Genomic DNA, 26190 nt, shown 5'->3' with positions numbered 1-26190 from the left:
CTCATGCTGAGCTGACTTAATTTTTACATTGACTTGTTTGATTTCATTCTTCTAAATCAAGTCTGTTTAATTCTTTTTCTAGTTCATCCAAATCTTCCCCAGTAAAAAGATTTTCATCACCAGGAGCAGCATTGATGGCTCCATTTTCCTGTCCCTCGCCTTTGTTATCCTCTCACAAATCACTTCTTTCACCATTTTCAGCCCTACTTCCAGAGGCTTCACTTAATTTGTTTTCATCTTTATCTGAAGTATGTATATGTGCTGAATCTTTCAAGACTGGCTACAGTAATACCTGTCTCATCTACATCTCTTGGGATATACGGGCTTAAGCCTATGTCACTTATGCTCACTGGATCATCATCCTCATCACCACCTGTTCCCTGGATGTAGCGGATATCATCTGCTTCCTCCTCCTCCTCCTCATCTATCAGTTCAGGATGAAATGCAAACACCTCTCAGCCACTGATCACTACTGATTTCCCTGCTTTGAAGTTGGCTTTCCTTCTTTCCCTATTTGTTCAAGTTTATCAATATTTTCTTGTCTTTTCCTTTTCTTCTGTGAACTAAAATAAAATCTTAAGGCCCACCCCCCACCGGCTGACTGAATGGACCCCTTCTTTGCCAAGGGGATACCCTAAAACTAAATTGCCTGCCACAGGGAGGGAGTTCAGACATGCCTCATCATGCCCCCCTCCCTTCTTGGAGACATCCTTTGTAACCCATTAACAGGCCTAAGGGCTAGGCAAGACAAACCTGCAGGTGCCCAATTTACACAACAAATATTTGTCTGGTAGCTTGTCTCTGATTAACAGCTCCTTATCTTAAAACATTCCAAGCCTTTAGACAAAACTTCATGTCTTTAAAAGAATCTTTAATCCCACCTATAACCTGTAAGCCCCCCCTTAGAGATGGCCCACCTTTTGGGGCCAAACCAATGTATGCATCCCACGTATGTAACGCCTGTCTCCCTGAAATGTATAAAACCAAACTGTAACCCAGCGACAGCGAGTCCACTTGCTCAAGGCTTCTTGGGCGTGGCTCCGGGTCATGGTCCTCAAATTTGGCTCAGAATAAATCTCTTTAAAATTATTATACAGGCTGGGTGTAGTGGCTCACACCTGTAATCCTAGCACTCTGGGAAGCTGAGGCGGGAGGATCACAGGAGATCAGGAGTTTGAGACCAGCCTGAGCAAGAGTGAGACCCCATCTCTACTAAAAATAGAAAGAAATTAGCTGGACAACTAAAAATATATGGAAAATAATTAGCTGGGCATGGTGGCACCTGCCTGTAGTCCCGGCTACTAGGGAGGCTGAGGCAGAAGGATCGCTTGAGCCCAGGAGTTTGAGGTTGCTGTGAGCTAGGCTGACGCCACGGGACTCTAGCCTGGGCAACAGAGTGAGACTCTGTCTCAAAAAAAATTATTTTACAGAGTTTGGCTTTTTTTCCCCGTTGACACTTCCATGCAAGAAAAGATTCTAGAATGATTTGGGTAACATTTGGACCTAGGGCAGAATGCTCTTTCAATTAGATCTCCTAATTAAATGTTATCTTCTTTCTCCTGTTTCTTTTTATCTTTTTTCAACACAAATCCAGGAGGAAGTACATGACAATACATGCAAATATCACCCCTCCAGGGCATACCCCAAACCTGCCATAGTAGTTGTTTTCAATAGCTTCAAGGAAATGCTTGCATACTATTTGAGTTTTTGTTTTTTTTTTTTCCAGCCTCACCATGCTTCTTGGTTACTACTTCTCCCAGCTTTTTCTCATATCAATTATCCACAGTATCTTTTTCAAGTTCTTCATCTCTTGCATCCATGTAAACAGTTCTCTTTTCACATTTTCTCTCCAGAGTCAAGTCATGAGAAAACTGACACCTTATCTCCTTTAGTACACTGTCCTTGCTTGAAGAAAGCACATACCACGGATTTGGGAGCTGCACTTTTACTTATTTTTTTGAGCAGCAGCTACAGGTTTTAACAGCTCATTTAGTTCCTACAATTCTTTCTTCCTGTCATCTTTCTTCGATTTCTTTTCAGCTTCACTCTTTGCTACCTGACGTGGATTATTTTCTTTTATTTTTTGAGATAGAGTCTCACTCTGTTGCGTGGGCTAGAGTGCCGTGGCATCAGCCTAGCTCACAGCAACCTCAAACTCCTGGGCTCAAGCCATCCTCCTGCCTCAGCCTCCCGAGTAGCTGGGACTACACGCATGTGCCACCATGCCCGGCTAATTTTTTCTATATATATTTTAGTTGTCCAGATAATTTATTTCTATTTTTAGTAGAGACGGGGTCTCGCTCTTGCTCAGGCTGGTCTCGAACTCCTGACCTCGAGCGATCCTCCCGCCTCGGCCTCCCAGAGTGCTAGGATTACAGGCGTGAGCCACCTTGCCCGGCCTTAATCATTTTTTAAGTGTACAATTCAGTGACATTACATACATTCACACTGCTGCGCAACCATCATGGCCATCTGTCTCCAGAACTCTTTCCATATTGCAAATCTGACACTGCACACATTACACGCTAACTCCCATTCATCCCTCTCCCTTGGCCTCTGGCAACCACCACTCTACTTTCAGTCTCTATGAATTTGACTATTCTGGATACCTCATACAAAGTGGAATCATACTATATTTGTCCTTTTGTGACTGGCTTATTTCACTTAGCATTGTGTCCTCAAGGTTCATCCATGTTGTGGCATGTGGCAGAATGTCCTTTCTTTTTAAGGCTGAATAATGTTCCTGTGTATGGATATATCACATTGTGTTTATCCGTTCATCCATCAGTTGACATTTGGGCTGTTCCCACCTTTTGGCTATTATGAATAATGCTGCTATGAACAGGGATTATTATTTTGCAGGACAGGGAAGACTCAGAAAGGGTCACACAGCAAATAAACAGCAGGGCTAGGATTGAAACGCTGGCTTGACAGAAATCCTATTCCATCACCAGGCAAGGTGGCCTCCAAAGAACAGAAATAGTTGCCCTGCTCTCCACCCTTCTACCTCTAACAGCCCTTGCAACCCTGCAAGCTGGCTGTTCACAATCCCAGGGAGCTTGCAACAGGCCCATATATTAATAGTAAAGACCCTTAGGAAGAAATTCTCCCCTCCATCCTGCACAAGCCCCTGGGGCCAGATGGCTGGGGCTCCTCTGCTTGAATGACATTTGTGCCAGTTCCTGACCAAAGGAAGAACCAAAAGGAAGATGTTGGGGTCTATCTCTACCCCTAGTCTGTCCTGTCTCCTAGGGCTTCCTGATCCCCTGGCCCCTGATAGGGCATGTTTATTCTTGAACAAGCATCACCGTACAGCCCCCAGGAGGATGGGGAGGAGGAAAGAGACAGGCAAGTTCCTTTTTGGAATTTTCTGTCCAGGCTAGGTCTGAGAAGTGGGCTTTCTTCAAGCTGCATGGCCCTCACTTCCTCCGTCCCTCCTGCTACTACCAGCATGTAGAAAGCAAGTATCTCCCAAAGCTTTGCATGCCAGTTTTGAAAACTCCTTTGCATCTAAGTGGGTGAGAAAAGTCCTGAGGGTAATCCTACCTTCCTTGCTTGCCTCTAAGGACTACCAGCCCATACAGCAACCATAAAAGGGAATCAGACTGGGTGTGGTGGCTCACGCCTGTAATCCTAGCACTTTAGGAGGCCAAGGCAGGAGGATCGCTTGAGGCCAGGAGTTTGAGACCAGCCTGAGGAACATAGTGAGACCCCATTTCTACAAAAAAATAGAAAAATTAGCGGGGCATGGTGGCACGTGCCTGTAGTCCCAGCTACTCAGGAGGCTGAGGCAGGAGGATCGCTTGAGCCCAGGAGTTTGAAGTTGCTGTGAGCTACGAAGATGCCACCACACTCAAGCCCAGGAGACAGAGCGACACTCTGTCTCAAAAAAAAAAAAAAAGGGGTGAGAAATAGAAATTCCCTAACGACTGGCATTAAACCTTTGAGAAGAACTTCAGCCACAAGTCATACTCCATTTGGTGTTTCAGCTGTGCTGTAACCCAGGCCGTGTGTCTCACCAGTCTAAGCTGAGGAGTGTGGGAAGGTGCGGAAGTGTGGCAAACCCGCACCCGAGAGTGAATGAATGTCACAAGTGCCGGGCGAGAGCAGGATGTCTAGTTGAAGATGCTCCTGTGGAGAGGCAAGCTGATGCTTGGGCAGGCAGTGGGTCTGGCAGGCTGTGATGCATGTCCACGCAACAGCCACGCCCCTCCCCACTCTTTCCCACTGGACGCACCCTTCTCCCACAACAGAGGTTGGAAATGCCAGATTCTCGCTTTGCCAGCCTCCCTTGTAGGTAGGAGTAGCCACGCATGATGACTGAGTTCTGGACAATGACACCTAAGAGGAAATAAGCTGGAGGGTCCAGGGGAAGGGCTTCCTGTCTTCAAAAGAGAAATAGGTGAGAGGAGTCTTCTTCTCCCTAGCTTCTTGTCTTTGGCCATGGTTGTACGAAGCAGCCATCTTATAGCTATGATGTGATGTGAGAAACCTGAGGACAAACATACTTAGCAAAGCTGAAGGATAGAAAAAGTCTGGGGTCCTTGATGAAATCTTTGCGCTCCTGATAAGCCCTGGGGCCGCTCTGGACTTACGAAGTGAGATAATAAAAATCCCTGTCACTTACTGCTTTTACTTGTAGCCCACGGCACCCTCACAGCATCCTCACTGATCCTGCGTGCAGCGTAGGCCAGAGGAAAGCAGGGGTCAGCTGGAGTCAAGTGAGGCAAAGGTCATGAGGCTGGGGCCAGGGACCGCATGGCACAGGGTCATGCCTGAAGTGAGGAAGGCCCAGGCTGTACCTTTTATGGCCACATGAGTAAAGAGGTTGACTGGGAAAGAGAGAGCCAGATTTGTCAGTCCAGACTGGAGTAGGCTATCCTGTGATTTAAAAAAAAAAGAGCTCCAAAGTGTTAGCCAATCAGAACTTTTATTTCTCACTCATGTTAGATGTGCAGCACAGGCTGGCAAGGGCTTGGCTCACTGTAGCCACCCAGGGACCCAGGCTGATGGTGGCCGCATCTCGGCACACAATCGCATGCACACTGCAGCAGTGGGATGAGAACGAAATGAGTTGCATACTGTCTTTTAGCACAACTGCCAGGTGAGTTGTATTTAACTCGTGCTAGTTTTGAGCCCAGGGCCTTGTGATGCACATGCAACTCATGCATTTCTTCACCTTGGGAGCTGTGTGAACTATTTTTCAAGTTGCATATAACTCACACACAGAAAAAAATAACAAATTTTTCATTAAATTAGAAAGGATTGTTTTGTTTTTTTAAGTTTTCATTCTATTTTCATAATAAACCACCATGGCCCCAAGGAAAAAAATTTTTTTCTAGTGTGGCAGTCAACGTGTTAAAGCTTCATTGGCCAAAGCAAGGCATACATCCACACCTAACTGCAAAGGAGGCCCCGGGGAAGTGCAGTCCTGCCACAGGCTCAGAAGGAGAACCTTTTGTAGATTTAGCTGCCGCCAATGCTTTTCTCTAGTCAAGACTTCACTTTTAGATGGCTTGGAGGGCAAGGGGAAGACATGGACTTCTAAGAGCCCATGTGGCCAACACCAGAGGCAGGCCATCCTCCGCCATCCTCAGGCAAGGGGGCAAACATGATACCAGGCATGCTCAGGGCTACTTCCAGCCCTGGAATGGAAACAGTTACACTGGAAATAGTGACAGGAAATTAAAAAGCATTATTTTTCCTCTGTAGGCTGTATTTGTTTCCTACTGCTACTGTAACAAATTACAAATTCAGTGGCTTAAAACAATATGGATTTATTGTTTTACAGTTCTTTCTAGGTCAGAAGTCTGAGATGAGTCTCGCTGGACTGAAATCAAGGTGTTGGCAGGATTGTGTTCCTCCTGGACGTTCTAGGGAAGGGTCTGTTTCCTTGCCTTTTTCTTTTTTTTTTTTTTTTGAGACAGAGTCTCACTCTGTTGCCCGGGCTAGAGTGAGTGCCGTGGCGTCAGCCTAGCTCACAGCAACCTCAGACTCCTGGGCTTAAGCGATCCTACTGCCTCAGCCTCCCGAGTAGCTGGGACTACAGGCATGTGCCACCATGCCCGGCTAATTTTTTTTTTTCTATATATATATTTTTAGCTGTCCATATAGTTTCTTTCTATTTTTTTTTAGTAGAGACGGGGTCTCGTTCTTGCTCAGGCTGGTCTCGAACTCCTGAGCTCACACAATCCGCCCGCCTCGGCCTCCCAAGTGCTAGGATTACAGGCTTGAGCCACCGCGCCCGGCCTCCTTGCCTTTTTCAACTTCTGGAGGCCACCCACATTCCTTGGCCCATAGCCCCTGCCTCCATCTTCAAACCTGGTGACGCCAGGCCAAGTCCTTCTCATGCTGCCATCTCTCTGGTTCTTTTACTCTGCCTCCCTCTTCCACTTATAAGGATGCTGTGACTACATCAGGCCTACCTGGGTAATCTGGGACAATCTCCCCATTGCAAAGTCAGCTGATTGGCAACCTTAATTCTATCTGCAACCTTAATTTCCCTTTGACATGTAATATAACATATTCACAGGGTCTGGGTTAGGAGGTGGACATCTTTGGTGGTGGAATTATTCTGCCTGCCACACAGGCCTAGAAAGAAAAGGGTCTCTATCCTAGGAGGAAAAGTGACAATGTCACCTGAGAAATTCCCTGTGACTACATGATGTGGGGCTATAGACCCATTTAAGTATTTTAAAGTTACATTGGATGTTGGCATTTTCAAATTAAGTATTTTAAAACATAAGCAGTAATATTGCTTTATTCTGATGTATCAGTTTTAATCATCCCACTCCACAGCCAATCAGCCCATCCCTTTAGGTACCATAGGCTGAAGCCTGTATTTTCCCTCCTTGGATTTCCCCCTTTCTCCCTGTGCCTACCAAATAAAGCCAACTCTGTGCTTCATTGCCTTGGAGGAGGTATATAGCCTGGATAGAGGGAGGAGAGGGAGGAAAGAGAACTGGGTCCCTGGGCCCTGCTTCTCAGTAGCACTCCGAAGAGGTGCTAATTCCCCAAAGAGGAGTGGCCCCCTGGTGTGTGCAGGGAGATGCACCAGAAACAGCAGGCTGCCAGCTGCCTGACTGATTTCCTCAGCTCCCACAGAAGCAGCAATAAACAGGGGACAATGAATGGCTTAGTGGAAACTTACAAACGACAATGACAGACAAGATCTCCTCCCACCCCCCAGGATGTCTGGCACTGTGAAAGGTCCCAAGACCTTGTCTTGACATTAGGGAGGCAGGAACTGCAAGAATGACTCAGGTAGAATTTCCCACACTCTGCTGAGATGGGATGCAGAATCGAAATTAAATTGATTCAGAAAACAATAAAGAGAGGCAGTGTTTCTTCTAGAACTAGATTTATAGTCTGGGACTAATAACAAAAAAGAAAGACACACCTTTCCATCTACCAAGGAGTTTGGGCACAGTAGAAGAGAAGGCAGAGGGGTGCCATGCATGGTACACGGGAAGTCACAAGCTTAACATGAAGCTTTTGATTTTCTTTATCCACATCAGAGAATACAGTGCTTCTTACAGAGCAGTGTATATGCAGTAGCATTATCGGAAGACTGAGAGAGAGTGAAAACTAGTCGGAGTGCTCTAGAGAACATCTATATAAATTGGAACAGCCTTTTTGGAGAGCAGTTGGGCAGTATCTAGGCAGCAGGTGCATCTGCTGTGAATCAGCAACCTCTCCAGCACAAGTGTTCAGAAATGTATGTAACAAGGATATTCTTAAATAGGTTCCCTCCTCTTTAGCCTTCCTCCCAGGGCTCAAGCCGGCATCTCTCAACTGGACCACTGCGACAGCCTCTTCCGCCTGATTGCCCTGTGCCCAGTCTTGCCTCGGTATGGAAAGATTGCTCAGATTACAAATCTAATCGTACCACTTCCCTCTTCAAAACTCGACAGTGCTCTCCCCCACTGCCCTCTGTATATAGGCCGATGCCCTGAGCTTGACACCCAAGCCCTATGGCCTGGCTCCTTAACAAGGGCCCAACTTTCCAAGCGTACTGCCAAGTTTGTTCACCAAATGGGTCAACAAGCCCTTCTTCTTGCCTCTATGCATGTCGTTCCCATCTGCTCTGCCCTAACTCAGTTGCCCCCTTATCTGTCAGGAGTTTCTTCCTTTCAGAAGCTGGCCTCGAACCCCCAATGTAGTAGTAGCTGCTTCTCTTTTTTTTTTTTGAGAGAGTCTCACTCTGTTGCCTGGGCTAGAATGCAGTGGCGTCAGCTTAGCTCACAGCAACCTCAAACTCCTGGGCTCAAGCAATCCTACTGCCTCAGCCTCCCAAGTAGCTGGGACTACAGGCATGCGCCACCATGCCTGACTAATTTTTTCTATATATTTCTTAGTTGTCCAGCTAATTTTCTTTCTATTTTTAGTAGAGATGGGGTCTCACTCTTGCTCAGGCTGGTCTCGAACTCCTGAGCTCAAGCGATCCACCCGCCTCCGCCTCCCAGAGTGCTAGGATTACAGGCATGAGCCACCACACCTGGCCTAGCTGCTTCTCTTTGGGCCCCCCCAACATAGCTTGCATCAGGATAGAATAGAAATTAGCATATTGGATTACAATTTTTTAAGCAATTCTTTCTCCTCCACTTAATGAATTCCTTGAAGGTACAGACTACGCCTAGTATCTCTATATTCCTGCCAACTTGTAAGATTCTTACCAGTTCTCTTCAAGGATGTGGTTGCAGGCCCCCAGGGCTCCTCACTGTCCCAGACCACCTCCTTCTGGTTTCAGTCACCTCAGGCTGAGGGTACTAGAGCTAAAGATTACTTCAACACTCAGGGGTGGTGTGGGCAGTAAGCTCTACTTTCACTCTGTTGAGTCAATAAAAGAACACGGTATCTGGACTGCACGCCTGTATCCATCACTTCCTGTGTGATCATGGACAAATCAGTCTTTGAGGCCCTGTTTTTTCATCAGTAAAATGAGCAAGTAATAATAGCTACCCTCAGAGACTGTTCTGAAGATACCAAGAGATGAAGTGAAAGTGTTCTGCGAATTGTCATGTGCTTCACACTAATAACCTCTAAAGAACCACTTTAGTTAAAAGTGGTCCAGAGAAAGAGATAATAAATTAAGTCCCTAATATAGGAACCTGGTTCACACAGATTAAATCCTCTTTATTCTTTTCCTGATGTTTAAATTAACTTCATGCTTAATTCTGTTTCAACCAGGCTTCACCTGCAGGACATTGTCCTTCTCTCTTCATGCCATCTTTTTTTTTTTAATGTAGGATCATTTGTAGCTTGATGGCCTCTAGATGGGATGAAATAAATTTAGTTAGAAAATTTATAAGATTTGGTCCCAATATAAGAATTCCCAGAATGCCGAGTAACGGGGTGACCAAGCATGCCATCTTTTTTTTACCTCATCCCCAGCTCTTATCCTCAGTGAGAGCGAAGCACCACCTTCCCATTGTGACATGATCAAGTGGATATTAGAGCCACAGATCAGGGTTCAAAGCCCAACTCTGCCATTTCCTAGCTGTGTCACTTTGGACTGGTTACTTAATCTCTCAGTGTCTCAGCTCCTTCACCTTCTATTTCCTAGTATGCAATGAAGATTCAATGACACCCCATAACTGTTCCTTTTGATTTCAGTCATCTCCACCTCCATTCTCATTCAGCTTCCCACACATTTAATCACACCTAGGATGCCTTTTTCTTCACTCAATCATAGTTTCATTTTCAAGATTTTAAGCTGGAAATTCTCTTTTCTGAGTGTAACCTCTGGTTCTTTCATTTCTCTTCCTTCCACCAAACTCACTCTGCCTTTAGCTTGGGTTCTAGCCCCTCAAGCTGTCCTCATTCTCCCAGGCCATCTTTGTGTTGTCTCAAGTCAGCTCCCCGCCAAGCCAGAACTCCATGGCCAGCTGTTTCACCATGTACTCACCACTACCTCGCATTCCCACACTCCCTTTCTTTGGATAATCCCCAGGCCTGGATAACCCTCTGCTTACTGTTTTAGCTTCTGAACGTCCAAGTTTGCAGGAGAAAAAGCCCTATGCTACAGGAGCACCCTCGCTGCCAGAAAGTCTCTCTGCTTCTCCCTGACCTCTGCTTGCCATGGCTGAGGAACAGTTGTGCCCTTTCTTGCCAACGCCTCCTCTGCCCAGTGCCCTGACTCCCACTCTGTAGTGCTTCCTCCTGGCCTTGCCCCAACAATGATCCTCCATCTCATTTACCTCTTCAGTTGTTCTTTCTACATCTCTTTCCCTTCAGCACATAAGACACTCAGATCTCCTCCATTCTAAAACCACCTTCTCAGCTCTCCACTCCAGATCCCACCTTATGCTGACCCATCCCTTTATGAAATGTCTTCAAAGAATAGTCTACACATGCTCCCCAACCTGCTCATCACTCGTTAATCCCTTACCATCCAACTTCTGCTCCCGCCACTCTGCTTGATCACCAACCTAACGACCACTAACCTAACAACCTCCCAGCTGCCAAGCCCAGATGGCAGTCCTCATCCTCTGTTTAGCACTTGGTGCTTGGGCCCACCTGTCTTTTCTGAAACACTCTCCTCCTTGATCGATTGCCGTTGCTGCTTTATTGTGGTTTTACTGCTGTGCATTCTCTTCCTCAAGCATGATGCTCTGCTCTCGACACCACTAACTTGGTGAACACCTCTACGCTCATGGCTTCAACCAGGGCTTGACAGACTTTTCTTAAATGTCAGAAAGTAAATCTGTTCAGCTTTGTGGGCCAAGAGGCAAAATCAGGGCAATTACGTAGGTGCCTATATAAACATTCAGAATGTAAAAAACATTTTCATTTGCAAGCCATCCAAAAACAAGCGGTGGGTTTGATTTGGCCTGTGGGCTGTAGTTCGTCGATCTCTGGTTTCAACCACCACCTCTAAACAGAAAACTCCCCACTTGGTACCTTCAGCTCCCACTTCTCTCTAGAGTTCCAGGTCTGTGCTTTAGTTGCCTACAAGGGCTTCTATATTTTGCTGTCCCACATGTACCTCAAATTCGGTGTGTTCAAAGCAAAATTCATCTCTCCCCAAATTGCTTCCTTTTCTTGAATTCTCTATTTTTGCTAGTGGTTACATAATTCTCCCAGTCATTCAGGTCCAAAATCTGTCACTATTGACTTTTTCCTCCCTCTCTAAACTACTGGCAGTGTCACTTCCTAACCATCTCTTAAAAATCCAACCTCTCCATTCCATACAGTCTGTCATGGTCCAAGCCCCCAGTATCTCTTGCCTGAATAATTGTCACAGCCCCTCACTGGTCTCCCTGTCTCCAGTCTGTGCCCCTATCCAATCCAGGCTCTATACTGCACTTAGGGATTTTTTTTTTAGGGCCTTTTCAATTTTTTGGAGGAATTTCAGGATAATTCTTTAAATGTTTGGTAGAATTATCCAGTGAAGCCATCTGGTCCTGAGCTTTTCTTTGTTGGGATATTTTTGATTACTGATTCAATCTTCTACTCATTATTGGTCTGTTCAGATTTTTTATTTCTTCATGACTCAGTCTTGGTAGGTTGTTTATTTCTAGGAATTTATCCATTTCTTCTAGGTTATCCAATTTGTTGATATACAATTGTTCATAATATTCTCTTACAAAATCTTCTTTATTTCTATGGCATTGGTTGTAATGTCTCCTCTTTCATTTCTGATTTTAGAGTCTTTTCTCTTTTTTGTAAAATCTAGCTAAGCATTTGTCAATTTTGTTGATCTTTTCAAAAAACTATTAGTTTTATTGATGTTTTTCTATTTCGTTTATCTCTGCTCTAATCTTTATTATTTCCTTCTTTTCCTTTAGGTTTAGTTTGTTTTTCTTTTTCTAATTTTGTGAGGTGTAAAGTTAGATTGTTTATCTGAGATCTTTCTTTCTTTTTTTTTTTTTTTTGAGACAGAGTCTCCCTCTGTTGCCTGAGCTAGACTGTCAGCCTAGCTCACAGCAACCTCAGACTCCTGGGCTCAAGCAATCCTCCAGCCTCAGCGTCCCAAGTAGCTGGGACTACAGGCATGTGCCACCATGCCTGGCTATTTTTTTCTATATATTTTTAGTTGTCTGGCTAATTTCTTTCTATTTTTAGTAGAGATGGGGTCTCGCTCTTGCTCAGGCTGGTCTCAAACTCCTGACCTCAAGCGATCCTCCTGCCTCCGCCTCCCAGAGGGCTAGGATTACAGGCGTGAGCCACCGTGCCCAGACTTCAGTCATTATTTCTTCAAATAAGCTCTCTGCTCCTTTCTCTCTCTTTTCTCCTTCTTGGATTCCCATAACACACATATTGGTCTTCTTTATAGTGTCCCATATATCCCTTAGGCTCTCTTCATGTTTCTTTATTCTCTTTTCTTTTTGCTTCTGTGACTTAATGATTTCAAATGACCTATCTTCAAGCTTGCTGATTCTTTCATTTGCTTGATCAAATCTGCTGCCAAATCTCTCCAATGAGGCTTTCATTCAGTTATTCTGTTTTCAGCTCCAGAATTTTTGTTTGATCTTTTTAAATAGTTTCTAGCCCTTTGTTGATATTGTAATTTTGTTCATGTACTGTTTTCCTGATTTTTTGTTTAGTTGTATGTGTTCTTCCTTAGCTAATTAAGCATCTTTATGAAAGTTATTTTAAGTTCTTTGTCATGTAGCTCATAGATTTGTGTTTGTTTAGGGTGAGTTTCTGGAATTTAGTTCCTTCATTTGGGCCATGTTTTACCATTTTTTTTATGCTTTGTAATTTTTTTCTGGGATTTCGGTATTTGAAAAAACAACCACCTCTACCAGTGTTTGTATACTTGCTTAGTGCAGGGAAAGACCTTTGTCAATTAGCCTGGCTGGAGGTTCTAGGACCCCTCAAACTTTCTTTGCTCTCTTGCTCCTCCTAGTGTCTTCCTGCAGATCTGTAGCCCTAATGTGCTGCCCACTGTTTTCAGTGGCTTCCAGACTCTGATACCAGCCCTGTCAGTGCTCTGTGTCAGGCAAGACAGAAACCAGTCTCCCAGGCAGCTCCTAGACAAGCCGGAATGTTGGACACATGGTCCACTCTTTAGTTTTCCATCCTGAGGGAGGAGCCAGGATATGGGGGATTTCCTCCTGGTTGCTCTGTGCTATGCCACATAGGGAAAGGGACATGAATGAGTGTGCCAAATGCCACAGATTTTTGTACCCCTTTTGCTGGAATCCTTTCTTGACTTTACAATGGTCTAAGCACTGTGATTTTTAAACTGGTCTCTAGAGTTCTCATAGAGTTATTCTGGTCCATATATATATACACACACATATATACTTTTTAAAAGAGACAAGGTCTTACTATTTTGCCAGGCTGAAGTGCTCCCAAAGCACTGGTATTATAGGTATAAGCCACCATGCCCAGCCTATTCTGGCCCATATATTGTTGTTAACTTGGTGTCTCTTTGGGAGAAGGAGCTTCCTAGTCTGCCATCTTGATGATCATTCAGCCAGGGATTTTCTTAAAGCACACCTCATGTATACCTCTCTGAAAGCACCCCTAGGGCCTGGCTTCCCTTCGTCTGCAGGAAAGAGCCCGAGCTCTTAGTCCATTGTTGATTAGGTCTCAGGAAGGTCTGGAACAAGGGATGTAAGACCTGAACGTAAGGGGTCACTGGAGAGGAGGAGACAGCCAGCACCCAGCAGGAGACTGTTTATCGGAGAACTAGGCAAGGCAAGGGGACAGAAATTGGTTATATAGAGAGGTTAGCCCCTGCAGGGGCAGCTTGAGGGTCCATAGCACAGGGTTCAAAGAATAGAAGAAATCTAGGCATGAATAAGCACCAGGAGGCAGAGGGTTCCAAGCAGTAGCATTAACACAGCCCAGATATTACCCAGAGTGGCTGGCAGGGTAAGGATAGTCATGTAAAGTGTGCTGCAGCAGGGGCCAATATCAGAAAAGGAGGGCTGGCAGATGCTCTGGTGGAGCAGCTGGGACCCGCGCTGGGCTTCAGAGTTGGGCTCCACTTCATGGCGGGAAGCGGGGGCACTAAGCATAAGTCAGGGTAGGAAAGCAGGTTTCCACTGTGGATAAAGCCATCCTAAAGAGTAGAAGGAGATTTTGGCGGCTATCCCTGCAGCCACATAGCAGCCTGCCTGCTCATAAGGAGCATGATTTTACTTTGAATTTTCTAAGTATGGTTGGTCTGAGGTTGCTGAGGCATTTCCTGCCTATGCCAGAGTTGGCCTTGGCCCCGAGGTGGACCTGGGCCTGCAGCTGGGTCTAAAAGATAAAGGTAGGAGAAAAGAGGCTGGGCCGATAGTCCTCAAGTCCTTGTGCAGTGGAAGCACCAACTGCCTGTCCCTCTCTGTCTTTTACTTGTTGTTCCCTGCACATACCTTGCATTTTCCTGGCTTTGTGCCTTTGCTACAGCTTCTCCTTTCTCCTGGTGTGCTCTCTTCCAGTTTCCACTACTTAAAACCCTATCCTTATTTCAAAGTCGATCTCAAATGCTACCTCTTTCATGATTCTTCAAACTGGATGAGATCTCTGTTTCCTCTGAATTCCCCAAATCACTTAAAGTTGAAAAAACCCTACTTTTAAACCTTTTCTCTTTACCAATAAGTTGTCATTATAGAAAATTTATATAAAATTTATCTCATAGAAGTAAAAAGTAGGACAGAGGATATTAGAAGCTGGGAAGGGGAAGGGGAAGGGGGAAATAGGGAGAGATTTGCCAAAGGATACAAAATTACAGCTAGATAGAAGGATTGTGTTCTAGTGTTCTATAGCACTTTAGGATGCCTATAGTTAACAATAATATATAGTTTCAAACAGCTAGAATGTTCCCAACACAAATGATAAATGTTTGAGATGAGTGATATGCTGATTACCTTAATCTGAGCACTATTGCAACATCACTATGTAGCCCATAAATATGTACAATTATTATGTCAATTAAAAATTTTAGAAGAATACTTTAAATTTTTTTTTTAAAAAAGAGAATTTATAAGATACAGTTATGTAAAAAGCAGAGAACACAGTCCCTGACAATCCTACTGGCCATCATCAGCATCATGACCATTTGGCCAAATTTCTCTTCTGGCTCTCACTGCCTTCTGGCCTGGAGTGCCATTTTATCCTCCTACTTGATTGGGAGCACCTTGAGGGCTAGGACTGGCTTGCTCATCTTCACATTTCCTGAGACCTCCAAGGAGCCAGTTCTTGGTCACCAACTAGTAGATCACACTGGCCTCTTGGGAATGTGGGGCTCCCGTTTTGCCTGCTGGTACAGCCTTGTTGAACTGGGCCTAATACTTGATGTGGCTGTCCAAGGGCAGTAGTGGGGAGCTGAGGGGCTGAAGGTAGCTTCCTTTTATCTTCCCCTCTCTCTCTTCCCCATATCTTCTGGATGATCAACCTTCCTATGTAGAAAAATTTTAAAGCACAATTTAAAAAATAACCTAACTGTCCTAACTTATAGCCTTGGGTGGCACAGAATCTACCTTCAGGCCACAAATTTAACAATAGTTTCACCACCCCATAACTAAGAGTGATAACTTTCCAGCCTGCCGTATCTTTACCCTTACAGCCCCAGGATCAACTCTATACATTTAGCCAAATCTAAAACTTTAGATTCTGTAACTTGTATCTTCCACTTTGAGGTACCAAATTCTAAATCAATTAGGATACAAGTTCAGTTCCTAGTAAGTGGGATTCAAAAAACAGTGGCATAAACAAATTAGGGCTTTTTTTTCTCTCTCTCTAATTTCTCTCTAAGGAATAGTCTGAAGATAGGCCCTCCAGGGCTGAAATAGTGTCTTCATGATATTTTCAGGGGTTCATACTCTTTTTTTAATTACATGTTAGAATCATCATTTAGCCTTCATAATATAGCTGCATGAGCTCCAGCCTTCACATCTACCTTTAAGGCAGCAGGGAGGAAGAAAAGGCAAGGGCAAAAGGAGATTCAGCTCTCCCTCTCATCTTTCTTTTGCTATAAAATATATTTGTATAAGAATTTAGGCACTTTTGGGGGGGGAGAAATGATACTCAAATTTTAGTACTAGGTTCAATAGACTATAATGCTGAAGAATGATATGATATATCCGGTGTGGAATAGGCAGTGGCACATTGAAACAAATGTTAAACCAGGAACACTTCATCTGCAAAGGAATTTATAATAATAATTTAAAGCTTCACAAGGCAGGATTATTCTAATTTAAAACACTAAGAAATAGCCCCATTATGAAAAGCAAAATCAACTTCTGAGGGTACCAAAAAAGATGTGGGGCAAACAAGAGAAAAATTAGCATTTGTTGAGTTATAAATACAGATTTTCCATAAGACAGACATTAATTATTATTCAATGGAAAATCTTGCAAAAATACAAAATAAAACCCAAATCAGTGGTCCCTGTAACTCAATTTTTTTAATTAATGCGTTTATTCACACATATTCTTTGAGTGCTTGCATGTGTTACTGTGCTGGGACGTGGTGTACACATTCCAATGAGGCAAGAACAACACCCGTGAGAAGCTCAGAGTCTAGTGTGGGAGGTAAGATGCATAAACAGGTAATTACCCTCCAGCGTGGTGAGGGCTCTAGTAGAGGTTATCTGTAGAGTGTAAAGGGAGTGACCAATTTGGCTGGAGAAAGTAGTTGACATCTGAATAGGAACTTTAAAGAGGAGTAGGATTTTAGCTCAGTGGTGGTGGGGGAGGCATTCCTGGCCTATGCCTAGGGGTGCAGAGTTTCAGAGGGCATCTATGAAGAGGTTGGACTGGATGAGAACACATCTGGTCTGAGTCTTTTGGCAGATTCAACATTTTTTTTTTGAGACAGAGTCTCACCTTGTTGCCCAGAGTAGAGTGACATGGCATCATCATAGCTCACAGCAACCTCAAACTCCTAGGCTCAAGCAGTCCTTCTGCCTCAGCCTCCTGAGTAGCTGGGACTACAGGCGCTTGCCACGACACCTGGCTAATTTTTTCTATTTTTAGTAGAGACAGGGTCTCGCTGTTGGTCAGGCTGGTCTTGAACTCCTGACCTCAAGGGATCCTCCCACGTTGGCCTCCCAGAGTGCTAGGATCACAGGCGTGAGCCACTGCACCCGGCCTGTAACTCAGAATTTACCTGCAACAAAGGCAAGGCAATAGACTCAGGTTCTGGCTTATCAAATTCCCTGCACTAACATTATCTACAGAAGCACCTGGCCAATTTACACCCAACGACTCCTTATACATGCTGACTGGGTTTCAGGTAAAATGACGCTATGTACATAACCGTACAGAGCTGAAAAAACATTCTCCATCTCCTGGGGGAGTTATCAATATACAGTAGGAGATCTAATATTTCACATCTTTGTTGCCTTATAATAATTTAAATGCATTTCATGGTGTGATTTTGTTTTTGAAGATACTTCCCCTTAAATATGTGCCCTAGGATTATAGTTAGCAACAATAATAAAATGAAACTGTAGCTTTGAGGTGCTAACACACACAACCCCAGCCAAGGGATATGATCTTGTAGGACAATGAGGTCAGCTTGCCTCCTGAGGAATTTTCCCCAAAGCTTCATATACCAACTTCTACTTAAATCTCACTGGTCAGAATTTAGTCATGTGGTTATCTTTCCCTTTGAGAAAGTCTGGGAAATGTAGTTTTTTACTGGTACAATTGCTACCCACCACAAAATCAGGGTTTTGTTAATGAGGCAGAAGGAGAGAAAAGATCAGACATAGGCACCTCTAACTAGGAATTGATTCCTGGCAGAATTGTTAGAGGGGCTATAGGAGCAGGTCTAGGCAAAGCTCCCAGAAACAATACTGCTTAATTGGTCTGCTTAACCTCAGAAACATTTGCCTCTGCTGCCACCCATGCCAGTGAAACAGATGACCTATGCCCAGCCTGTTTCCTCCTGTCACTTCTTTTTCAAATTTTCAAAACATTTTTATTTTTACTTTTAATTATTATGGATACATTATAGTATGCATTTACAGGGTACACGTGATGTTTTCATACACGCATACAATGTGTAATAATCAAATCAGGATAATTGGGGTATCCATCACCTCAAGCATTTATCCTTTCTTTGTGTTAGGAACATTCCAATTCTACTCTTTTAGTTATTTTAAAACATATCATAACTTATTGTTGACTATAGTCACTTTGTTGTGCTATCAAATATTGTTCATTCCATCTAGTTATCTATAATTTTGCACCGATTAACCGTCCCCACTTTATCCCCCCTCCCTGCTGCCCTTCCATCCTCTGGTAACCATCGTTCTACTCTCTGTCTCCATGAGATCAATTGTTCTAATATTTAGCTTTCACATATGAGTGAGAACATGTGAGATTTGTCTTTCTGTGCTTGGCTTATTTCACTTAATGTTCTCCACTTCGATCCATGTTGTTGCAAATGGCAGGATTTCATTCTTTTTTATGGCTATGTAATATTCCATTGTGTATATGTACCATAATTTCTTTATTCATTTATCTGTTGATGGACACTTAGGTTGATTCCAAATCTTGGCTATTGTGCATAGTGCTGCAATAAACATGGGGGTGCAGATATCTTTTCAATAAACTGATTTCCTTTCTTTTGGATATATAGCAGGTAGTGAGATTGCTGGGTCATATGATAGTTCTATTTTCGGTTTTTTGAGTAACCTACATACTGTTCTCCATGGTGGTTGCACCAATTTACTTTTCCACTAACAGTGTATGAGGGTTCCCCTTTCTCCACATCCTCACAAGCATTCGTTATTGCCTGTCTTTTTGATAAAAGCCATTTTAACTGATATGAGACGATATCTCATTGTAGTTTTGATTTGCATTTCCCTGTTGACTAATGATGCTGAGCATTTTTTCAGATACATGTTGGCCACTTTTATGTCTTCTTTTGAGAAATGTTTATTCAGATCTTTTGCCCATTTTAATTGAATTGATTCTTCCCCCATTGAGTTGTCTGAGCTCCTTATATATTCTAGTTATTAATCTCTTGTCAGATGGGTAGTTTGCAAATATTTTCTCCCATTCTGTAGGTTGTCTTTTCACTTTTTTTTTTTTTTTTGAGACAGAGTCTCACTTTGTTGCCCGGGCTAGAGTGAGTGCCGTGGCATCAGCCTAGCTCACAGCAACCTCAAACTCCTGGGCTTAAGCGATCCTACTGCCTCAGCCTCCTGAGTAGCTGTGACTACAGGCATGCACCGCCATGCCCGGCTAATTTTTTCTATATATACTTTTAGTTGTCCAGATAATTTATTCTATTTTTAGTAGAGACGGGGTCTCACTCAGGCTGGTCTCGAACTCCTGACCTTGAGCGATACACCCGCCTCGGCCTCCCAGAGTGCTAGGATTACAGGCGTGAGCCACCTCGCCTGGCCGTGGAACGTCAATCTTGTTTCCGTCCGGTTTCGAACCGGGGACCTTTCTTGTGTTAGGCGAACGTCATATACTTTGTTGATGGTTTCCTTTGCTGTGTAGAAGTTTTTCTAGCTTGATGTGATCCCATTTGTCCAATTTTGCTTTGGTTGCCTGTGCTTTTGAGATATTACTCGAGAAATCATTGCCCAGACCAATGTCCTGGATCATTTCCCCAGTGTTTTCTTTTAGTAGTTTCATAGTTTGACTTTAGATTTAAGTATTTAATCTATTTTGATCTGATTTCTGTATATGGTGAGAGATAAGGGTCTAGTTTCATTCTTCTGCATATGAATATCCAGTTTCCCCAGCACCATTTATTGAAGAGACTGTCCTTTCCCCACTGTATGTTCTTGGCAACTTTGTCAATGATAAGTTCACTATAGATGTGTGGACTTATTTCTGGGCTCTCTATTTTGTTCCATTGGTCTATGTGTCTATTTTTTTGCCAGTACCATGCTGTTTTGGTTACTACAGCTCTGTAGTATAATTTGAAGTCAGGTAATTTTATTCCTCCAGTTTTTTTCTTTTTGCTCAGGATGGCTTTGGCTATTTTGGGTCTTTTGTGGTTTCATATAAATTTTAGGATTATTTTTTGTATTTCTATGAAGAATCCCATTGGTATTTTGATGGGGATTGCATTGAATCTGTAGATTGCTTTGGGTAGTATGGACATTTTAGCAATAATGATTCTTCCAATCCATGAGCATGGAATATCTTACCACTTTTTGTGTCCTTTTCAATTTCTTTCATCAATGTTCTATAGTTTTTTTTTTTTGTTTTTTGTTTTTTTTTTGAGACAGAGTCTCACTCTGTTGCCCGGGCTAGAGTGCCGTGGCATCAACCTAGCTCACAGCAACTTCAAACTCCTGGACTCAAGCAATCCTTCTGCCTCAGCCTCCCAAGTAGCTGGGACTACAGGCATGCACCACCATGCTCGGCTAATTTTTTGTATATATTTTTAGTTGTCCAGCTAATTTCTTTCTATTTTTTAGTAGAGATGGGGTCTTGCTCTTGCTCAGGCTGGTCTCGAACTCCTGAGCTCAAACAATCCACCCGACTCGGCCTCCCAGAATGCTAGGATTACAGTGTGATCCACCACGCCCAGCCTGATCATTTCAATCTTAACTCTGTTTACATAATGTAGATCACCTAACAGTGATATTAGGTTCCTCATTTCACTTTTAATCAAGAGAACAACAATCATTAAGCCCATAGAAACAGTCTTCAATCATGCTGCCCAAGGAAAAATTTGGCATCTAAGAACAAAACAAATTTTAAAAAAATCTTAGGGAAAAGCTTAAATTTGAAAGAGTCAACTATTCTAAAACTTTCATTAAAGACCACTTTAAATCTCCAAAATAATAAATTTATGCTCTGGGTCGGGATTTTGCCTAAAGCAGCACTTCCCACAAGTAATTTGACACTAAAGAGACTTGACAACTAAATGCAATGCACTATCTTTGATTGGAAAGAGGATATTTTCGGAAGCAGCTATGAAGCACAAGGTGGGGACAATCGTAAAATATTTCATGTGGCCATATAGTAGAAAATGGTATTGTCTCCATGTTAAATTTTCTGAGTGTGATAAGACCATTCTTTTTTGTAAGAGACTCATGCTGAAGCATTTAGGGATGGTGTATTGTAACATCTTCAAGTAGCTCAAATGATTTATCAAAATAATTAAAAACAGACACACACACACACACACAGCGGAGGGAATGTAGGGAGGGATGAAGCAGATAAGACAAAATGTGAACAACTGGGGAATGTGGTTGAAGGGTATATGGGTCTCGTTGCACTTTCCTTGCAACTCTTATATAGGTCAGAAATTTTTAAAAATAAAATTTAGGGTAAAGAGGGATACAATGGACTACTTTATTCTAATCAATTTGAAAATGAAGAAAAAGGTTACCAATTTCTAGAAAAACAAAACTGGCCAAAAGTGATGCCAGAAGGAATAGCCAACCTTAATGGTTCCGTAATTCTTACAGAGATCTATCAGTAGTCAAAATGCTTTTCACAAAAAAACCCTCCAGGATTCTCCACCGAATTCGGACAAACATCCTAAGAATAAATCTCTTCAATTTGACACAAACTCTTGCAGAAAGCTGAAAAGGAGGAACACTCCCCAACTCACCTTATGAGGTTGGAATAACCTCAATCCCAAATCCTACAAGGACAGTTTGAGAGAGAGAAATTGCAGGTCAATCACACACTCATCATACAGAAGCAAAGATCGGAAACAGAATATTAGCAAACTGAATCCTACAGGATATCAAAAGGAAAATACATAATATCTCATGACTAAATTGGATTCATCCCAGGAAGAGAAACTTAATTTAGCTTCAGAAAATAAAGTAATATAATTTTCCATGTTAACAGAATAGAGGAGGAAAGCACGATCTTCATAGTCACAAAAAGTATTGACTAAATTTCAATACCCATTCAAGATGTACTGTTTACAACTGCTTTCTAAAAAGTCAGGATTATTGCAATACGACTTACATACAGGTCTATGAGTTTTTGCAAACACGTGCTCCTGTGGCATCACCACCACAATCAAATATACAGCATTGGCATCACCCCGAGAATTCCTTCATGCCCTCTGATAGTTAACCCCTTCTCCCAACCCTCAATGGTGATAACCACTGATCCGTTTTCTGTCCCTATAGTTTTGCCTTTTGCAGGATGTCTTGTAAATGGAATTGTACAGTAGGTAGACTTTTGCATTTGGCATCCTTCACAGAAAGGGACTCGGATGGGACTTCTCTGGAGGTGCAATGCACTGTTTCATGAGCTGGCTAGCAGTTACCTGGCTTGATCACAATATAATTATTTGTCAAATTGTAGGCTTATGTTTTCTGCAAATACATATACATACATACATATATATACACACACACACACACACATATATATATATGGAGAGAGAGAGAGAGAGAGAGAGTACGTTTTACAGACATAATTTTTGTTTGTTTGTTTTTAGACATGGGGCCTCCCTCTGTTGCCCAGGCTGGAACACAGTGGCACAATCATAGCTCACTACAGCCTCCAACTCCTGGGCTCAAGCGAGCCTCCTGCCCCAGCCTCCCGAGTCACTGGAACTACAGGTACACGTCACTGTGTCTGGCTAATTTGTTCTTTTAAAAAGGTTTTTAGAGACGGAGTCTCGCTACGTTGCCCAGGCTGGTCTCAAACTCCTAGCCTAGGGTAATCCTCCCACCTCAGGCTCCCAAGTCGCTGGGACTACAGGTGTGAGCCACAGTGCCTGGCCAATATAATTTTATATTTAACTTCTTCTAATTTAATTCTTGTATCTTTGTAAGGGTTATTTGTTAAACAGCAATTGTTAATCCTTTAATAGAAAGCGAGTCATTCTCTGAAGTCAGGACAGCACTTACCTCTGGAGGCATGGGGAGAAGGAAGTGATTAGGGTAAGGCGCACAGGTGGCTTGCAAACGCTGCCAACGTTCGGTTTCTTGCTCTGAGTGGTAGTGACCGGGACTTCAACATCGCAAAACCACGGGGGCACCGTTGGAGCTGGAGTCAGGCCAATAATGCACTCTGGAATCATGCAGGTGTAACTCGCATGGCCACCCCGGCAGCTCCAGTGTACACGGCTGGACCTGGCAAACACGGGTGTTTGCTTCATTATTGGAGGAAACGGATAATGGGAAAATGTGGATATAGGAAAGGGGGAGTCCTTGGCATGGCGACTGAGGACAGATGCGCATGAAGTTGTCCAATTTCACCCAGGAGTCTGTGACAGCAAGGACTAAAATTCACGGTTGTTATCACCACGACTCTCATATTCACTTGTCATCTCATATCCCCACTTGCCGTGCGCTGGGCCTCCACCACACCCAGCGTGGCCACCCTTGCTGCCCCATGCTCGCTGGCTTGCTCAGTCACACGCCTTCATCCGTAGCTGGAGTCGGAAGAGGCGATGATCTTTTCTGCCTGTGCAGTAAAAGGTCACATTTGGAAATGAGCATTTGGGAGCCCTGGCACCTGGTATAGGTGGGATTTTGTTCAGGGCTGTGCCGCTGCAGCTGCATCTCGGGCAAGGATGCAGCTCAGCAAATCTCCAGAGCTCCCTCTGAGCTGAGGAGTGGATAGGGCAGGGTGGGGCCCAGGGCTCTCCAGGCCAGCCCCTACATTCCCTTGGTGAGAGAGGACACTTGAGGGAAGGGAAAAAGCAGGGCACTGAATGAGGGGAGGGGTTCCACTGTCTCCTGTCCTCTGGGGCCCAGATGGGTTGCTCTAATGTGAGCCTCCCATTCTGCCACTTCCCGCCCCTAGAGATGGAAGTTTCAGCCCCACCCATGGCCTGTTGGGTACATGTTACAGCAACATCATTACGCAGTACGTGGTCTGCATGTGGAACAGAGATGCCTTGTTCAGAGCAGGGAGTGGGGACTGGAAAAACTAGTTACAAAGGGTTGTTTTTGTGCCCTCCACACCTACTTCAACGTGCTGTCCCCCTTCCTCACTCAGCCTACGACAGCCCCATGCCAACTGGGACAGTGCCTGGTGCTGGAATTCTGTTCCCATCAGAACTGGCCTAGCTGCCTCTGGTGTCAGAAGCCCAAGTTGGAAAGTCTCTGCGAAACGTCTGCACCCAGACGCCAGCCCGCTCTGTTCTCCTTCTACGAAAGAACCACTGGGGTCAGGGTCAAAGGTTCAGCCTGCGGAATCAAGCCCACCCTCTCAAGTGAGGGTTTGAAGCGGATGGTTTAAGTCCCCACTCATGTTCCTTTCGGCCTCTGAGGTCTGTGATGGTCCCACCACACGTGTGATGGGCCGTCTCCCTGAGCTCGTACCAGCCGGCACAGAAGGGAGGCAGAGTGGGAATAGGGGGAGGGCTGGTACCACGGCTGAGTAGATTTCCCAGGGCAGTCCCTCTTCCCTAGTTTCCATCCTCACCGCGCCCATGCTACCCGTGTCTCCGTCAGCTCACAACGTGGCAGTCTCCCACGGGAGCCCTTTGCTTCACAGGGGAGGCACGTCCCACCGACTCCCAGGTAGCCAGCCTTCATGTTGTCATGCCACCCACACGCACAGGACTTTCGAGACATCATATTCATCGCACACAGGATCAAGAGCCTGCTGCGGGGACTGCAGCACTCTCAGAGCCCTGACGCCCGTCACTGGGCTTGGCCCCTTCCACCTCATCCCGCTCTGTGCGCTCCTGTGTGTTTTTCGGACTTGAAGGACACCTCTTGTGAAAGGTACATCCCACCCTTGCTTTGGCTGTTTTCATCCCTTACGGATCCTTGACCACACTGCCCCCGCTCCCTCAATCAGCTCTTTCTCCCTCCAGGGAGATCGTCCCCGATTAGATCCACAGGCACGCAGACAGACACACAGACAGACCATCCCTCCCTGCACACGCTAACCCCGGATGGTTTCTGCACTTGTGCCCTCTTTGTCTGGTGAACACCCAGTCTCTGGGCGATGGGAGCTGGCGCAACCTGCACTCACCTCACCCACACAGGAGTCTGTCCCTCTGAGTGTCAGGCCCGCCCAGCCCGGGACCCTCGCTGAAGGAAGGAGGCGATCCCAGCTGTCAGTGAGGGTGACATCAGAACAGGGAGCTCAGACAGACCTCATGTGGCCTCGGGAGGCAGTCTGGAAGATTGAGCTGGGACACGGAAACATCACGTCCAGCAGAGTCTTTGGCATGGGGGTGCCCGGACTGTATCTGACGGGGACCGTCCAAGGACATTCAGACCTAGCATGCACAGGTGCCCTGGAAACTAACTGGCCTTGCCCAAGTCCAGCCCACAGAGCCCATCGGGCTGGAGAAGGGGCGATTGTCCATCTAGGACTTGAGGGACGTGGAACGTGTGATCCATAGGCCATCTGTCCTAGCTGCCAGTGGGAAGTGTCCCCGGCTTGGCCCTGAGGCACCAGAAGGGACTCAGTTCCCCCACCTGCAGCCAGAGACCAACCTGCTCTCTTCTTCCATGTCCCCTGCAGCCCGCTTTCGCTCCACCACACCACAGGATGTGGCTCCTGCCTCCACCCCTCCACTGAAACTAACGCGGAAGAACTGACAGGATTTGGTAACTGAGTTTCCAAGGTGAGGGCTAAAGAGGAAGTGAGGATTATTCGCCAGTTTCCGGGCGAGCTGTGTGTGTGAGTGGCGGCTCCAGAGGGAGAGAATGACTCCAGAAGGAGGCCGGGGCTCCGGAGGGGGAGGCTCAGCTCAGTCCTGCTCTTTAACACCTGTTGCAATAACCCCGCGGGAAAGGCCCCGGGCATCAACCACGGAGGAGACCAGGGATGCTGCTGACCGAAAAGAAGGGCGAGAGTGGCCAACGAGGACAGCGAACCAAGTGAGGAAGGGAAAGAGGGCTGGGAACTCTGGGAGGAGGTCGATTAGGTCCTGCTAAAGGGGAGGGGCCGGTAGCGGTGCAGCATGGGAGCCATGAGACCCCAGAATCAGACGACATTGGTTGGGACCATGAACAGGGCCTCCTAATGTGGCCGGGCAGGGACCCTACGGAGCCTAGACCCAGGGCGCTACGGTGAGCCTGAGCGCAGGGCTGCCACCCAGATCCTGGTCGGGACGCCCCACAGGGACAGCGCAGAGCACAGGGTGTCAGGTAACCTGGCTTCAAATCCTGCAAAATCGAGGAGCAATCTCACCCCTTCCCTCTGCAGTGACGCCCCTTCTCCCAGGAAAGAGGGCAGACCACAGAATATGCGAATATGAGAGCTAATTTAATTTGATAATTTGCCGTAAACTCGGGTGAGGTGAGGGCAAGAGCAGGGGGAAAGAGGAAGCCGCGGGTGAAGAAGGAACGGAGGGATCCAGCTTGGCCGCAGCTCCGGGGCTCCA

At 45.1% G+C, this 26190-nt stretch overlaps 1 pseudogene; it reads right to left on the bottom strand.

Annotated features, from left to right (window-relative positions):
- Positions 1-43: 43 nt before the first annotated feature.
- Positions 44-24518, bottom strand: LOC123628236 (annotated as a pseudogene).
- Between the last annotated feature and the right edge of the window lie 1672 nt (positions 24519-26190).

The sequence above is a fragment of the Lemur catta genome, chromosome X, assembly GCF_020740605.2.
Source record: "Lemur catta isolate mLemCat1 chromosome X, mLemCat1.pri, whole genome shotgun sequence".
Classification (NCBI taxonomy): domain Eukaryota; kingdom Metazoa; phylum Chordata; class Mammalia; order Primates; family Lemuridae; genus Lemur; species Lemur catta.
The sequence above is the reverse complement of the archived record's forward strand: the minus strand, read 5'-3'. Positions and strand labels throughout refer to the sequence as shown.